The 17,691-nt window shown below is 35.9% G+C and overlaps 1 protein-coding gene across 4 annotated transcripts in view; it reads left to right on the top strand.

Annotated features, from left to right (window-relative positions):
* atl (atlastin GTPase) overlaps positions 1–17,691 on the top strand; it is a 440,834-nt gene that overhangs the window by 184,147 nt on the left and 238,996 nt on the right. For 2 of the 4 annotated variants that reach the window (XM_068358733.1, XM_068358730.1), the window contains exons 1-2: positions 10,908–10,991; positions 16,184–16,281. The gene's annotated coding sequence lies outside the window, so the exon portion shown is untranslated. Of the gene's footprint in view, positions 1–10,907; positions 10,992–16,183; positions 16,282–17,691 lie in introns of those variants that run through there. The other 2 variants (XM_068358734.1, XM_068358731.1) reach the window with 1 other exon arrangement.

Below are 17,691 nucleotides of genomic sequence, written 5' to 3'. Positions count from 1 at the left end.
AGTCCCCAGCGCCAGGCTATATTATTATTAATATTATTATTATTATTATTAACTAAACTACAACCTTAGAAGAGTTGGGAAACAAGATGCTATAACCCCAAGGTATATCAGGGAAAATTAGCCCCGTGAGAAAAGGAAATAAGGAAATAAACCACAACAGAAGTAATGATCAATCAAAATATCATATTTTAAGAACAGTAACAACATTATAATAGATCTTTCATATATAGACTATAATAACTGTGTTTCAAATCCAATCGTAGATCTGAATTACTCTTGCGTAGACAGACGTTGGTCCACTTTGCTTTGTTCGAGAACACTGTCTGTGTTGTGGGTGTCAAGAACTGAAGATCGATAGTACCGAGTATTTGACACGTAGCTGTCTGGAAGAAGCCGACAGACTTCACTTTCTGGCCATAATGCATTGTTGGAAGGTTGTACTTGTATTGCCTACAGGGCATCGCATGCGGGTGCACCCTAGGCAGTTTCCCCGTCGATTATTTGGCTTCTATCTACGGCCACTTACGAAGCGTTTACCCGGTCCCAGCGCTAGGCTATAGACATATTGCTCGAATTCCATACTACTTTTTTCCCCCATTAAAAATTTATTGTTCGATTTACACGAGGGATTTTAGGAATGCTCAATTAACCTTAATTAACGACCAATTATGATTGAATAATTATCTCGAAGTAAAAGGGAAATAAATGGCCATTTCGACTGTGTGTTTATTTTCCGTCACTGGGGTTTCTATTTGGAGCCGAAGTATTCAAATTCGACAGCACGAACCGAAAAGAGATCCGATTTTTATTGGACAGCAATGATTTATTTTCGCTTGCATGGATATTCGATTTGAACAATATTAAATGAAATTTGGTACAACAGTGTTTTTTCCATTTCGACAGAATAAACATTCGATTTCGTCAGTATTAAATAAGATTCTGACATCATGATTCCTGGTTCGACAGTATCGATCCCATTTGGACAAGATAAATATTCGAGTTCAACATTATGAAATAAGATTCTTATATCATGATTTCTGGTTCGACAATATCAATTTCATTTCGACAGTATTAATACTTAATTTTGACATTAAAAAGTACTCTATTCCTCTTCAACAGAATGAAATAGTTCTTTCCCGACGGCGTGGATTCCTTGTCTTTGCCACGGCTACGCATGTCTAAGCAAGGTCTATAGATGTTAATATATAACCTTTAGTCTAGGTATATTATCTAGAGTCTGCACGGTATTAATCTATAGACCTTGGATCTAGGTCTATTATCTAGAGTCCGTACGGTATTAATCTATAGACCTTGGTTCTATGTAGATTATCGAGAGTCCGTACGGTATTAACTAGAGTCATAGCCCTGGACCGCGCTGCTGCCTACAGTAGGCGGGTATTCCTCCCGCGAGCACTGACTGACATCATGCTCCCCAAAGGGTCTCTACATCACCGCTCATAGGAAGGAGGGACACGCAAAGGAAGCGTTGTGGTTATTTGCTTGTGACCTTCGACGGTTGGGTGAGTATTCCGGGAACACGGGCTCTCTGTCCCGACGTGCATTTGCCCCTAAGGAAGATCGCTGTTGGAGTAGATCATTTTTATTTATTCGTATTTATTATCGATGTGTTCTTTTTATCTTCCTTTTAGAACATTATCCGTACTAGTTTGTTACGGTTTGACGTTTGAATACGCAATTGTTTCTGTGGAAATACTGGAAGCACATATATAACAAAAGGGGTAGTGTTATTATGTATTTATGTCTTATTTAGGTTTTCTTTAAAAAAAATTGTGTATGTTAACAGATTGGAAACATAACCTATGTATTCTCAATGTTAATTTCCTTAAGAGCAGCAGTGATGCATTCACGGTTATCTAGACTTTTAGAGACTGTAAAATGTATCTCTGGCAGCGAAGTACACAAATCGTAATTAAGGTATATATTATTATTATTATTATTATCATTATTATTATTATTATTATTGTTATTATTACTTGCTAAGCTACAACCCTTGTTGGAAAAGCAGGATGCAATAAGGCCAGGGGCCTCAACAGGGAAAATAGCCCAGTGGGGAAAACAAACAAGAAAAATTAGATATTTTAAGAAGAGTAACATCAAAATAAATGGTTCCTATATAAGCTATAGAAATTTTAATAAAACAATAGGAAGAGAAATAAGACAGAATAGTGTGCCTGAGTGTACCCTCAAGTAAGATAACTCTAACGCAAGACAGTGGAAGACCATGGTACAGAAGTTATGGCCCTACCCAAGACCAGAGACCAATGGTTTGATTTTGGAGTGTCCTAGAAGAGCTGCTTACTATAACTCAAGAGTCTCTTTTACCCTTACCAAGAGGAAAGTAGCCACTGAACAATTACAGTGCAGTAGTTAACCCATTGGTTGAAAAAGAATTGTTTGGTAATCTCAGTGTTATCAGTTGTATGTTAACAGAGGAGAATCCGTAAAGAATAGGCCAGACTATTCGGTGTATGTGTAGGCAAAGGGAAAGTGAACCGTAACCAAAGAGAAGGATCCAATGAAGTAGTCTGGCCTGTCTATATATATATATATATATACACACACACACACACACACACACACATATATATATATATATATATATATATATATATATATATATATATATATATATTTATATATATATATTATACATATATATATATGTGTGTGTGTGTGTAAATGTATATTGAACTACATTTATTTAAGGAAATCACCAAGCTTTCGGGTAATCATCTATGCCATCATCAAGGCTAAAAGTCATGATTATAAATTTTTTAGCCCTGATAATGGGATAGATGTTATCCCGAATGGTTGGTGAGCTTAATTAGTATGGTTCAGTATATGATAGTTTAAAATGCTTTCCTTGTAAATCGGAAGTGTGATTTTTATATCTAACATGGACAAATATTTCATCGTTATCATCACACACATATATATATATATACAAATTATATGTGTGTGTATGTGCATGTGTGCATTGGTATCTAAGATAAGTGCAAATATGTATGTATGTATTTGTATTTTTATATGGACATGGTGAATGTGCATATATTCGTGCGTTTACATATGTGTACAAATATGTATATAAAGTAGGTAGGCTATACATGCATGCATACTTTTTTGTGTATGCACTGAGAAGTTTTAACAAATGATTTAAGATAACGCATATTAATATAAAAATTGTAAGTAACAATGGGAAGACCTAAGGGAAATGCATCTTTAAGCACCACACCTGGCTAATGGGGTATAAGCCCCGCCCACGAAAACACCTGCATGTTTGTGTCATCGCAAGCAGCATATTTTTCTTATGTGCAACATCAAAAAAAGTCAGTTTCTAGTCCGGTGCAGGACAAAAGCCTCAGACATGTCTTATTCATATCTGGGGTTCTGCCAGTTTTCATCACCATGCTGGCCAATGCGGATTGGTGATGGTGGACGACTTTAGGCTGATCGCTCACAACAAACCAACCTAGTATGGGTGGCCCAGCTTTGCTGATCACGGCGAAACTCAAACTCTTTCACCACGTTATACAAATGTCTGTATCATTATGTATTGTGAAAAAGAAATCTTTTGCCTCTTAAATCCATCCTCTTGAAGTCAGAAACGGAAGTAGTCAGGATTTACTCAATATTTTCATTTTCTGTATTTTCTTATGAGAATATATATATATATATATATATATATATATATATATATGTGTGTGTGTGTGTATCTGTGTATGTGTGTTGTGTGCATAAGGAAATTAATCAATTAGAAGAGAAGTAATGAACAATTAATATAAAAAGTTTTAAAAACAGTATCAACATTTAAAGAGATCTTTCATATATAAACTAAAAACTTCTAAATAACATGAAGAATAGAAATAAGATATCGAATACTGTGCCTGAATGTACCGTCAAGCAAGAGAGAACTACCCCCAAGATAGTGGAAGACTATGGTACAGAGGCTATGGCACTACCCAAGACTAGAGAACAATGGTATGAATTTGGAATGTCCTCCTAGAAGAGCTGCTTACCATAGCTAAAGAGTCTCTTGTACCCATACCAAGAGGAAAGTAGTCACTGAATAATTGCAGTGCAGTAGTTAACCCCTTGAGTGAAGACATATTTTGTCGTAATTTCAGTCGTCAGGGGTATGAGGACAGAGGAAAATGTGGAAAGAATAGACCAGACTATTCGGTGCATGAAAAGGCAAAGACAGAATACAGAATGAGCCGTAATCAGAGAGAGAGAGAGGGGGGGGGGTTCCAATTTAGTACTGTCTGGACACGCAAAGGACCCAACAATTCTAGCTGTAGTATCGCTACTGGTGGCTGGTGCCTTGGTCAACCTAGTACCCCTAAGGCTAAACTTGATTTTGTTCGTAGTTCACTAACAATTGCCTTTCATGTAATTACGCATATGAAGCAAATACACAAGCAGTCTCGTAGCACGTATGTTGTTGTACAGGATTAATCCTGGCGTAGTATTTCCCTTCTCTTACCCTGTTGGGACGAATGCCAGTTTACCAGACAAAGGGACCTTTTTTCAAGGTCACAGTTGGATCAGGGGGAACAAATTGCCTCATTAACTCTCTCCGCCCACGGGCCTCAGCCTTTTTATCTATTTTGTTTTTCTATCATAATATATCAAACCGTAATTGGTATTTTGTCAGTTGTCAGTATTTGAAATAGCGAATAAACGTCTTTTTTTATTTGAATAATCCACCCCCATTTGTTCATGACTACTACATATATTTGATTTATTCCCCATTATTTCTCTTGTTTTCTGATCCTAGAAATCTTAATGATAACGATCATGTAAATGATTACCTTCCAATCTTACTTTGACTTGTTTTAAAATAAAAAAGGTCGTCTACCTTTCTTTGTTATGCCAATCGCTTGAAATCACCGGCTTTGCATTTACGAAAACAGAAATAGTATTCTGAGAAGAATCTAGATCTTAAGAATTTTAAGTGGTTTTCACATTATCGACTATTTTTCCTGTTGACCAATATTCTTAGCTGGTCTGGATGTTGAATAAGGTTATCAGTGCTAAATTAAATAATGTGAGAGATATGTACATCATATGTGATGTCTGGTAAATTAATTTCAAGCTGTCACATACTGAAATGGCGTTGATATGAGATTTGTGTAGTCTTGAAGGAATTTAATTTATCGAAGTATCATTTGTATTAGTATACAGATTTTGGATTTTCTTGGATATTTCCAAGTGAATATTAACCTGCCATAGAAGTTTCTCATAAAGGGCGTTTTGCCATGACTTCCCGTATGAGATTGCAGTATTATTATTATTATTAAATCTACAACCCTAGTAGGAAAATAAGGATGCTATAAGCCCAAGGGCTCCAACAGGGAAAGCAGCCCAGTGAGGAAAGTAGATAAGGAAACAACAATTAAACCATGCGTGAGACCTAGTGAATAAAAATATAGGATATTTTAGATCAATAACATTGTTGAACTATGTATGTCAAACATAGATATTGAGTATACATGTTTGAGTGACCCCATATGAGTTCATCTGCTGCCGTCAGCCATCGTCTGGCCTCCCTGGCCATAGCTTGTTTAAATGGTGTCTTGGCCACAGGGTGACGAGCTGAATGACTTTTCTCTATCACCTGTCACTCATGATAGGTAGTAGGTTGGCCAGGGCACTAGCCACCCGTTGAGATACCACCGCTAGTGAGTTATTGGGATCCTTTGACTGACCAGACACATATACATGGATCCTTCTCTCTAGTTACGGCTCATTTTCCTTTTTCCCACACACACACCAAATAGTCTGGCCTATTCTTTACATAAAACTCTGCCCTCTTACACCTGACAACACTGGGATTACCAAACAATTCTTCTCACCTAACGGGTTAACTACTGCACTGTAATTGTTCAGTGGCCACTTTCCTATTGGTAAGGGTAGAAGGGACTCTTTCGCTTTGGTAAGCAGCTCTTCTACTCCAAAATCAAACCATTGTTTTCTAAGTCTTGGGTAGTGCCACAGCCTCTGTACCATGGTCTTCCACTGTCTTGGGTTAGAGTTTTCTTGCTTGAGGGTACACTCGGGCACACTATCTATTTTATTTCTCGTCCTCTTGTTTAGTTAAAGTTTTTATATTTTATATAGGAGATTTTTATTTTAATGTAGTTACTATTTTTAAATTATTTTATTTTTCAATGTTTCCATTCCTCATTATCTATTTTCCCTATTGGAGCCCTTGGGCTTATAGCATTGTGCTGTTCTAACTGGGGTTGTAGCTTAGTAGGAAGTAATAATGATAATAGTAATAATGTATCCTCGAAGGTACAGTTGGACACATGAATTCCTGGTACACATCGAATTGAAGGAATGCACCCATCAAACCCTTACTGTGCGGCGAGTTTTTCTGTTTATCCCCGTCCACCACCCCTGCCATCTCTCCCTACACTATCTGTTTGGTTACTTGCTGTGAAGTAATGGTATGACAGGGTGCGCTTCTTCGGAGCGAGATATGCCAGGGACTCCTGTGACCAACTGTACTTCCTTCTCAAAAGTCAACTATTGCCCCATTCTCCACGTACTGAGGTAATGCCATCCTCAGGAATTTAGCCAAACAACTCCATTAAAAGAATATCTCGGTTAAGATTGCATTCCCTGATGAATATGAGGATAACTTAGTGTTCTTGATCTTCCAGTGAATCGCGCTAGGACTCAAAACATGAGAGATAATGTTCCATAAGTGGTGTACAAAATTTACAATGTCCTCAATGGATTGGTCTTTAAGTAATATAAGGAGCTTTAATTGCCTGGGGGCTCGATCGATTGTCTACAGGCCCTAATTACATGCCATGTTTGAGGCAATTTTGTTATCTTTTGGTGGGAAGGTCGTTCACATTGTTAGCATGTGCAATATAAAGTTAGAGTTTACGGTTTGACCTTACATTAAAAAACTATTAGGCCTGACAAATGAGGATTTTATTCATAATTTGGGTCAGGTCAGTTTCCTGGAATCATTGCGTTTGAAGCTAAATGCTGTAAATACGAGTACGTGCCTCTTTTGTTATGCTAAGAATTAGTCATGTTTTCTTTTCAGTACAGTAGATTTGTTGCTTCTCTATCAAATTTCTGGATTTTGATTAATTTCTTAAGGTCTCGGATCCTTTGTTCAAGTGTTCATAACATCTAGAATATGTGGATAAATTAATTTGAAGATACTTTCAAGCTAATGGATGTTGTTCTTATCTATCAGTAGTAACTTCCTAAATTTGTAGGAAATAAAGATATATTAATAAAAGGGTTTAGAGACACTTATCTGACAGATGACAGAAGGCCTGATAGGAGAAGAGCTGTGTTGGGTTATAAGAAGCTCGAGAGTAAATGGAGTAGGTAGTAAGTTGGCCAAGGCACCAGTCATCCGTTGAGATAATATTGTTAGAGAGTTATTGCGTCCTTTGACTGGTCAAATAGTACTATATTGGATTCGTCATTTGTTATGGCTCATTTTGCCTTTACCAACACATACGCTTAATAGTCTGGCCTATTCTTTCCACATACTCCTGACAGCACTAACATAACCGAAAAATTCTTTTTCGCTCAAGGGGTTAATTACTGCTCTGTATTTTTTCAGTGGCTACTTTCCCTTGGTAAGGGTATAACAGACTATTTCGCAATAGTAGACATCTCTTCGAGGAGAAGAACACTCCAAAATCAAACCATTATTTTCTAGTCTTAGGTAGTGCCACAACCTCTGCACCTTGGTGTTTCGCTGTCTTGGGTTAGAGTTCTATTGCTTAAGGGTACACTCAAGCACACTACTTTCTATGTTTCCTTATTTCCTTTCCTCACTGGGCTACTTCTCTTGTTGGAGCCCTTGATCTTATAGCACCCTACTTTTCCCAACTAGGGATCTAGTTTAGCCTGTAATAATAATAATGATAATAATAATAATAATGATAATAATAATAATAAATGTGATTGTGTGGATGAAGTCTAGTGCAGAGAAAAAAATAGCTGAATTTGAAAGTTTATCAATCAATTATAAATGGAATTAACGAAAATCTTACTTTTATAAATTGATACCAGTTCTATTTAAGATTTCAGAGCACATGGAAAGTATTATCTGCTTAAATGATTATCTACAACAGAACTCGAATAGATATGATGGAATATTTTTATCAGACACTTAAGTAATAATTTGACTACCAAGATAAGGTGTTATGTCTGTGAGATGACAGTTACTGATTGCATCTTGAATTAGATAAGTATATAAAATCTTGAATCTTATAAGTTGTAAAAAAAACCAATGATATTCTATACAAGCTCAAATGGTAGATTTGGTGTTGAAATTTATTTCCTTGTGTGGTGACATCTAATGAAGAATAGAAGCCCTGTTCAAATCTTTGACGTGGATTTGATTTTTATCAGAAAATAATAGACATTTTTTTTTTTAATATCTATAGAAGATAAAATTATGATGTCAAATCTCTATTAGATAGATGTAAGAATAACAAAGTTCAGGTTCGTGTTTTGAAACATGTTTTATAACAAAGAAATATCCTTTTGCCAACTGTACAGAATTTTGTCCTTTACTTTAAGGGCTATTTTCCTGGTTCTTATATTCAAGGAAACTATGCATGGCATAACCTAAGATATCTGTTTGTCGCATACATTCATAGGTATTTATAGAGTATCATAAAACCCATTCCACGTTAATTGCTAAATCCACATTATCAAAACTAAGAAAACAAGAGTCTTCAACTTCTTGAAAGACTTAATATCTTCAGCCTTTGGGATATCTAGTTGGAAATTGTTATTTTGTCATGGGGTACCATCTTTGAAAGCTCTAGAACCTATAGTAGAAGCCATTCTTGGCTCTAATAACTTGAAACCATGTGTAACTATTCTCGTGTCGACACGATTCGTTGGCTGCACGATGCGTAGAAGCTATTTTAGATATTTTGGGCGCTTCGTTTTGATAACTTGATGAGTCATTGCACATACCGTATATTAAATTCTATTCTAACTTTAATAGGCAGTCAGTGTACAGTAATTCAATTAGCATAGGAGTTATCCTTTCTCTGTGTGGGACACCTTTTATCAATCCTGCTCCTGTTTATTATTGTTATTAGTATTACTTGCTAAGCAAAGTAGGATGCTATAAGCCCAGGGGCCCCAACAGGGAAAATTAGCCCTGTGAGGAAAGGAGAAGTTGAAAAAATTAAGAACAGTTACAACAATAGAATAAATATATCCTATATAAACTATCAAAACCTTAACAAAACAAGAGAAAGAAGATAGAATAGTGTGCCGAGTAAACCCTCAAGGAAGAGAACTCTAACCCAAGACAGTGGAAGACTATGGTACAAAGGCTATGGCACTACCCAAGAAGAGCTGCTTGCAATAGCTAGAGTCTCTTCTACCCTTACCAAGAAGAGAGTACCTACTGAACAATTACTGTTAGCCCCTTGAGAGAAGAAGAATTGTTTGATAATCTCAGTGTTGCCAGGTATATGAGGACAGAGGAGAATATGTAAAATATAGTCCAGACAATTCGATGTATGTGGAGGCAAAAGGAAAATGAACCGTGATCAGAGAGAAGGGTACAATGTAGTACTGTCTGGCCAGTCAAACTTACGTTATTGGTTGCTGAAATGTAGTTGCTGCAAAGCCAGAGTATCGTAGGACTTTTCATAATTTATTCTTTCCTCTTGCCAGTCAAGAATTTTCATTAACTTTGCTTTAGTTGTTAAATCAAACATAAATAATATTTTAACTACTTGAAATATTATTCTTATAATCTTCCTTAAAAACATTAAACAAGTTATCTTACATGTTTTCTTTCATGCTACCAATTATTATCATCATCATTAAGAACAGTAACGTTAAAATAAATATCTCGTATATAAACAAAATTTTTTAACGAAACAAGAAGAGAAAAAAGATGGAATAGTGTGCCCGAGTGTACCCTCAAGCAAGAGAACTCACCCCAAGATAGTGGAAGACCATGGTACAGAGGCTATGGCACTACCCACGACTAGAGATCAGTGGTTTGATTTTGGAGTGTCCTTCTCCTAGAAGAGGTGCGTACCATAACTAAAAGTCTTTTCTACCCTTGCTTAGAGGAAAGTAGCCCCTGAACTATTATTACAATGTAGCAGTTAACCCTTTGAGAGAGAATATTGATAATCTCAGTGCTGTTAGGTGTGTGAGGACAGCGGAGAATGTTGTGTATAGAATAGGCCAGACTATACGGTGTATGTTTAGTCAAAGGAAAAAATATGAGCCGTAACCAGAGAGAGGGATCCAATGTAGTACTGTCTGGCCAGTCAAAAGACTCAATAAATCTAGTAGTATCACAACGGGTGGATGTAATCGTTAAAAAAAGACTTTGGATTTTAATGGTTGAGCTGGAAGCCTGGAACATAAGAAAAATTTTCAATTCTGTTGGTTCTAAGAACAATGCTTTCTCTTGTCTGTGCTCAAGAGGGTCAGGCAATCTAACGAAGGAAACCATTATATTATGCAATTTATAGGGTTGCATTGAGAATGTATAGCCTACTAGCTCTCTCCAAATCAAAACAGAAAATGCCGATTTCAATGTAATCAAAGACCATTCCCTATTACGTTACATTTATGACACTTAGTGTTTGATAAGTCTGTCCCAACTGATGTCCTGACTTCTGACTGCAGTCTGGTCTGGAGAGTGCGAGACCTTCATTTAAAAGGAATGTGTTGTTATTGTCGTGTCGTCCACCTTGTGACGTCATTACGGTGGGATTGAATTTCTCAATAATCCTGGCATTTAATATTATTACCAGAAAATTGACACCAAGGCCCTACAGATTTTGGATTATTATTTTTTCCGATGAAAATAAAATATTTATGAGTGTCAGTAAATTTCAATTCCCAAATTTTTTCAGATTCAGAAATGCACTTCAAATTCAGCTGGCAATTTGGCAAAACAAGACCTACTTTTGTGGACATCATAACTTGTGACGGTATGCTGTACAAATTCGATGGTGTTATTGTTGAATGAAGTACAATTTGCCTTTAAATGGTACACGAGTGTTATTCGAAGTGAAATGAAACTAGAAAATTATTTGGAATAGCTCAATCACCTGAGAATTTTTAATGTGAAATATTTTTGTAAACAGAAGTTTCGTCATCGTCTCCCGAAATGGGAAACGTAATTCTTCAAAATTAAATATATTTTCCGAAAACCGTTGGACTAACACTGCCTTGTCAAAGGAGCTGGAAAGTGTTTTGTGGCACTGTTGTAGATGTAAGATTAGTAGGCCTACAATGGTCACGCTGCCGTGCACAGCAAATTGAAACCTTAGTTACAGGTTCTGATAGGCGTAAATATTTACTGTAGGTCAATATTACCAGTGAAGATATGTTTCTGGTGTATTTATTAATATTTTGAACAGTTCTGATTTAGATAAGTCGGGGAAATCCGTATTGGTCTGAATATATTGTTTTTAAAATTCCAGGAGTTATGACTAAATAATCACATTTTGAAAGTGAAACAAACACACAAGCATCAGCAAACCAGAGGTTCCCCACTTAACCTAACCTAGGTATCTTTACCTGCTAACTTCCCTCCTTAGACCACCACATCCTTAGCCTACCCCAGAATTAAGTCTCAACCCTGTGATTGTTTCCTCACTGGTTTCACTCCTGAAACCATGTTTTTCAGATGTATCCCAGTTTAACCTGTTTGTGAAACTTAGAAAATATGTATTTCCCATGATTAAGAATTGGAAACATTCAAAATACTTGTAAATACACAAGTTGCACTTATTTTATTAAATACACAAGTCACACTTATTTTTTTCGAAAGTGAAGTGGCCATTTTATTTTGGATGCAGTTAATACAAATATCTTTCTTAGATTTGAATCCTAGAAGTACTTGTTTCAAATGTATGACTTATGGGGGGGAAGGAGCTTGTACAGTATAGGAAATGTGAAGATTTGCCAAGAAAAAAGAATATGGCATAAAAAAGTTATGATTGGAGGTTACAAATGGATACCAAAATTAATATTACAGGAAATGGGAAATCAAAGTTTTGTACAGGGGAAGCACTTTTTGGGAATATGAGCTGCTCTCAATGTCTTTCTTTGTCATTGCGACCAAAATAATAGCGGTAAAAAAGGATAATTTTCCGGAAGTAAGTGTTTAAGCTATTCTTAACTGCTGATATAGGTTATAGGGTTCAAACTAATGTTTTACTTATTAAAAGCTGTTTTCCATGTCCTATTACACATGGAAACCCAGTCCACTACAGGACCTATAAGTTCTAATTGTCGTTTACATTCTTGGGTATTACGCAGCGTATTCCATGTTAATTGTCAAATCCACATTATTGAAGCACTTTGAAAACAAGAAAGTCTACAGCTTCTTGAAAATGTTAATATCTTCAGCCTTTTGGATGTCTAGTGGGAGCTTGTGATATAATTTTGAGGCCGCTTATTTGAAAGATTTAGTAAGATTATATTTAATTGTTGGTAAAAATCAGCGTACTGTACGAATATTTTGCCCCAGTAACGTTAAGTCATGTAGGTTTGATTTCATTTAGGTAAGCCTAGACAAAAGAAGAAGCAGTCTTGAATCTTCCCTTTTTATAATTAGTTAAGTTTATATTAGACCTAAGTAGATGAGCCAATTTCTTGTATATTTATTCACTATAGAGTTGATTGAGTATATCTTTTTAGTACTGGTAACCTTTGGGGATTGTCTAGGCCCTCTGTGTAGAATTTAAGTATACTTTGATGTAGTACTATCATTATTAATAAGTAAGTTGGCCAGGGCACTAACCACCCATGATACTACCTCTAGAGAGTTATGGGGTTATTGACTGGCCAGACAGTACTACATTGGTCCCTCCTCTCTGCTATGGTTCATTTTCCCTTTGCCTACAAATACACCGAATAGTCTGGCCTATTCTTTACATATTCTCCTCTGTCCTCATACACCTGACAGCACGGAGATTACCAAACAATTCTTCTCTCAAGGGGTTAACTAATGCACTGTAATTGTTCAGTGGCCACATTCCTCTTGGTAAGGGTAGGCGAGAGACTTTAGTTATGGTAAGCAGGTCTTCTAGGAGAAAGACACACCAAAATCAAACCATTCTTCTCTGCTCTTGGGTAGTGCCATAGCCTCTGTACCATGGCCTTCCACTGTCTTGGATTAGAGTTCACTTGGGCACACTATTCTATCTAATTTTCCTTCCTCCTGTTTTGTTAAAATTTTTATAGTTTATTTAGGAAATATTTATTTTAATGTTATTGTACTTAAAATTTTCTGTTTTTCTCTGTTTCCTTTCCTCGCTGAGCTATTTTCCCCGTTGGAGCCTCTGTGCTTATAATATCCTGCTTTTCTAATGAGAGTTGTAGCTTAGCAAATAATAATAATATCATTACTAGCTAACCTACAACCCTATTGGAAAAGCCGGATACTATAAGCCCAAATGATCAAACAGGGAAAAATAGCCCAGTGGGGAAAGGAAGTAAGGAAATAAATAAACTTTGAGAAGAAATGAACAATTAAGATGAGTTATTTTAAGAACAGTAATATTATTAAAACAGATCTTTCATATTTGAACTATAAAAGGAGAATTATGTCAGCCTATTCAACATAACATTTGCTGCAAATTTGATCTTTTGAACTTTTTCAACTTTGCTTAAAAATTCAACTGATTATTGTAAAGGCAGCATCAACAAATACTGAAAATCCCTCTGCAGTCCCTCCTAATTTGACAGATGTAGAAGTAAAGAATGACATCTATTCCTGTGGTAATGTGATTGAAGGAAGGTTTGTAGAGTGATGGATATGGGTTTCCTGAGTCGTACAGAAGGGAAATCTAACTTTAGTTGACCAAATCAAAGAAAGATCTCCTAACCTAGAGTATTTCCATCTAATTTTAGTAAGGTTAGGTATCATTACCATCCTGCAAATCACCAGTTAACACTTCTACTGCTAGTTATCATGACCGTCTGCCTTTCTACAAACTAGTCCTATTGAAAAATTTAGGGGCTCCAGTTAGAATTTGAAGGGCCAAATTGGGCTAGCTGAAACTTCTTAATTAGAATAATGGTCTAATTTCCTGGGCCATCAGATTTGCCCTGCTCATAACTGAAGAATCTGATAGTGTAATTATCAAAAGCACACCTGTGAGCACATAACACTTTATTCACCACACAAGCTTATCAGTATCATTTGCATACCTACTTAGCATTTGTATGAGAGAAATAATACATGTCTTATGCTCTCAACTATTGATATCCAATACTTGGAGATCTTCAGACTGAGTGTATGATGGTATTTATTTTTGATAATGTTTTTAATATCATTGCTGGTTGTTTATGACAGTTTGCTATGCATTTTGTCATGAGGGTAGATCATTGAGGTTGTCATAGATGGTGATGTCCAGGTCTTAATCATGTTGGTTTATAGTAATTGCTTTATCTGGATCAAGATACAGTAGTGAAAGAAATAAAACCTTTCAAGGCTAAAAATATGAGTTAGTTAAGGGACATAGCCACTGTGTGCTTCCATTTTGGCTAGTCAGTCCTGGGTCATCGCTCTGTATGGGATTTTATAATGTACAGGTTCAGAACAAAGGCCATGCGGTTCTTCGACGAGAGCCTTGTATGAGCTCTGACCTCATAGAACAAGTTCCTGCCTGAACTACAACCAAATCTTTTAGGCTCTGTTTAGGTAGATCCAAAGGCCTCTTGCTGAGCAGACTTCTCTCTTTGGACTGGCCTCCCCCCTCTACTGTATATCCCCCAAAGCTATGATATCCAGATGTCTAGGCTTTTAACTTTGGTGACAGGGACATTCCTATGTACCTAGTCCGAGACTACTAGCCTCTCATATCATTTTTTACCTCTCATAGTATGCCCCAAAATAAGTAAACACAAGTCTAGGTTAGGTATGGTTATCTTACTGAGGGATATCACCTTACTACCCTTGGGGAAGTCCAACAAAGTTTTTAGATTTGACTCGTTCTTACAGAATGTTCTTTCCATCCTCTCGGGTGCCAGGAGTTTGGTAAATTAAGGGGGTGTCGGTGTTGGACATGTTCGCAGTGGATATTTAATGCTCACTAGCTCTTGCTTTTCCTACGGGGAGTGGGGAAAGTTCAATACAACACAAAGTTCTAAAAGTTTGGTTCCTGTTGCCGCCAAATTGTCTAATAACATTAATCCCCCTAATTGTGTTAAAGGAACTTCGGAAGTTCTAAAAAGATGCTTGAGGGTACACTTTGGCACACTATCTTAATTCTCTTCCTCTTGGTTTGTTGAAGTTTTTATCTATATAGGAGATATTTATTTTAGTCTTGTTGCTCTTCTTAAAATATTTTGTTTTTATTTGTTTCCTTCTGCACTGAGCTATTTTCCCTGTTGGAGCCCCTGGGTTTATAGTATCCTGCTTTTCCATCAAGGGTTGTAGCTTAGCAAGTAATAATAATAATAATAATAATGCAGGTTTGTTGAGCCAGGTATCATGTTTAGTTAGAGGAAGGTCATCGGACTAGGTGGTCGATAAACATTTGAAGCCACCTTTTTTTCTCTGTGTTATACAGTATTGTGACTCGTGTTCATCACCTGTGTGCTGTAAAACTAGAAATTTTATTGCAGGTTGTTTGATGGTGATTTGAAAATTGGTGTACCATTACTTTTTGTTTTCTCCGGTGGTAGTAAGGGGATGTGTTAGTGTTAGCCATTAGTGATAGGAAGGAGACTGTTTTGATGAAATAATGCTGGCGATAGTAAAGTAATCAGTGTTGATGGCGATTCCTTCATTAATGGGTTGTAATATCTTTGGTGACACTGCATTAGTTAGGTTCAATTGTAATTTATAAACTTTGCCACTATACTGTATCATGCATTGGTTTTAAACCTTTGTTACAGTTTATTTGAAAAACTTCTGATGAGAGACATTATGTGTTATGACTTAATTGAAGAGGAGTGATGTATCGTGAAATTTGAAGGTGGTCATTGTCCATATACAGTATTAGTTGAACACTCTCTCAAGGTCTTGCTTGGAAAAACTTGAATTTTGAGAGATGAAAGTGTATTGTTAGTTTGATAGCTAATGATTGACTTCTAGATTTTTCTTGCTTATACAGTATTAGAATTCTATTTTCAAAAAGTGACATCTGTTTGTACTGGATTTCAGAATTCTTTTCGAGATTGTTAATGAGACGAAATACTTCAAAAATTGAAGAATTCAAGAAGTCCTCTCACAAGATAATATCATTATCAACCCTGGATAAAGTAAGTACATCATATTTATAATGACATTGTTCTTTTAATTTGATTTTCATATATATTTCTCTTACAGCAAAGCAGGCTTTGTCAGAAGTCTGTTGATTTATATACATTAGATTGCACAGTTTAGGAGTGTATATTAAATTGCAATATTATAAGATAAGTTTAGTGTATCGTATAACAGAAATGAAATATCTTGACTCGACCTTACTTTGCTTAGTTTGTTTTAAGTAGTACAATATTCTCTTGAAAGTTGTGTTATTACTTTCATTTACTTGAAAGAAGAAAGATTTTTATTTCCTAAGGGTGAAGTTTACAAGATTAACTGAAGGAAATTATGGTACTGTATGGGCCATTTTAGATTGAGAAGATATATTCAGTAATATTTTTTTCATTATAATAAAATGGCTAATCTTGTAATGCTATTTTACAGAATTGCTGTTCTTATAGAATAAAGAAACATAAGTGCAAAAGATGAGACTATCAATTTTAACAAGGACAAACTAGATTGTTATGTAAAGACAGTAATGTATTTATATTTAACCAGCCAGGGGTTGAAATTTGTTTTAAATTTTTTTTTGTGGGTATCTGTAAGGCACATTCTTCACTTATATGAATCTAGCTAGTTGCTGTGAATTTTTCTTGAACTAAAGTAATTAGAATGAATATGTATATATAAAGGGATTGTATACTAGATTGTATAACCGATGAATATTCTGATTCTTGGTTTTTAGTAATTTTTGATTACTAGAAAATATGCATTTGCAATTAGGTTATGTTGATGGGGAAAACATAAAAAACACCTAGTTTTCATGAGTTCTAAATTTTCTGCCTTCTCTCAATTGGGTGCAGCTAAGAAAACTTGAAAGTGTTTCATTGGATAACTGATTCAAGCAGGGTCTCTTACTGGTAAAAGTAATTGATAGTAAATGTGATACAGTATTTGATAAACCATTAAGGATAGGATATGCAAACCTCAAGTGATGGTACCTGTATAAGAGAGAAATTCTGGAAGCAACTGTCAAGAGAGGTAGAGTTGATGCATCTAATGCTTGGAGGGGTTGATGAGGCTTATGCCTTTCTGTGTCCCATTACCAAGAGGACTAAAACTATACCCTGGGGTTACTTACCAATCCCCTCAATAGAAAACCAGTGAGACATACAGTTATTAACTTGAGATGTTAAAGGTCTGTTACCAAAATAATAAAGACAAACTGTGCGTGCTGATGATAGTTGTTTCGAAAACAAAACTGGCCATCACCACTGGTGGGTGTCATCAAAGGAACCTGAACCTTAATCCACTGTGCACTGAAGTGTATTGCTGTAATAGCATAGTACAATATTTAATTGAGATTTCAAAGGCATTTGTGTTAACAGTTATTAAGGACTACTGATCATTATTGGGTGTTGGTTACC

The sequence above is a fragment of the Palaemon carinicauda genome, chromosome 35 (genome assembly GCF_036898095.1).
Source record: "Palaemon carinicauda isolate YSFRI2023 chromosome 35, ASM3689809v2, whole genome shotgun sequence".
Classification (NCBI taxonomy): domain Eukaryota; kingdom Metazoa; phylum Arthropoda; class Malacostraca; order Decapoda; family Palaemonidae; genus Palaemon; species Palaemon carinicauda.
Note: the sequence above shows the minus strand (reverse complement) of the source record. Positions and strands in the feature narration are given on the sequence as shown.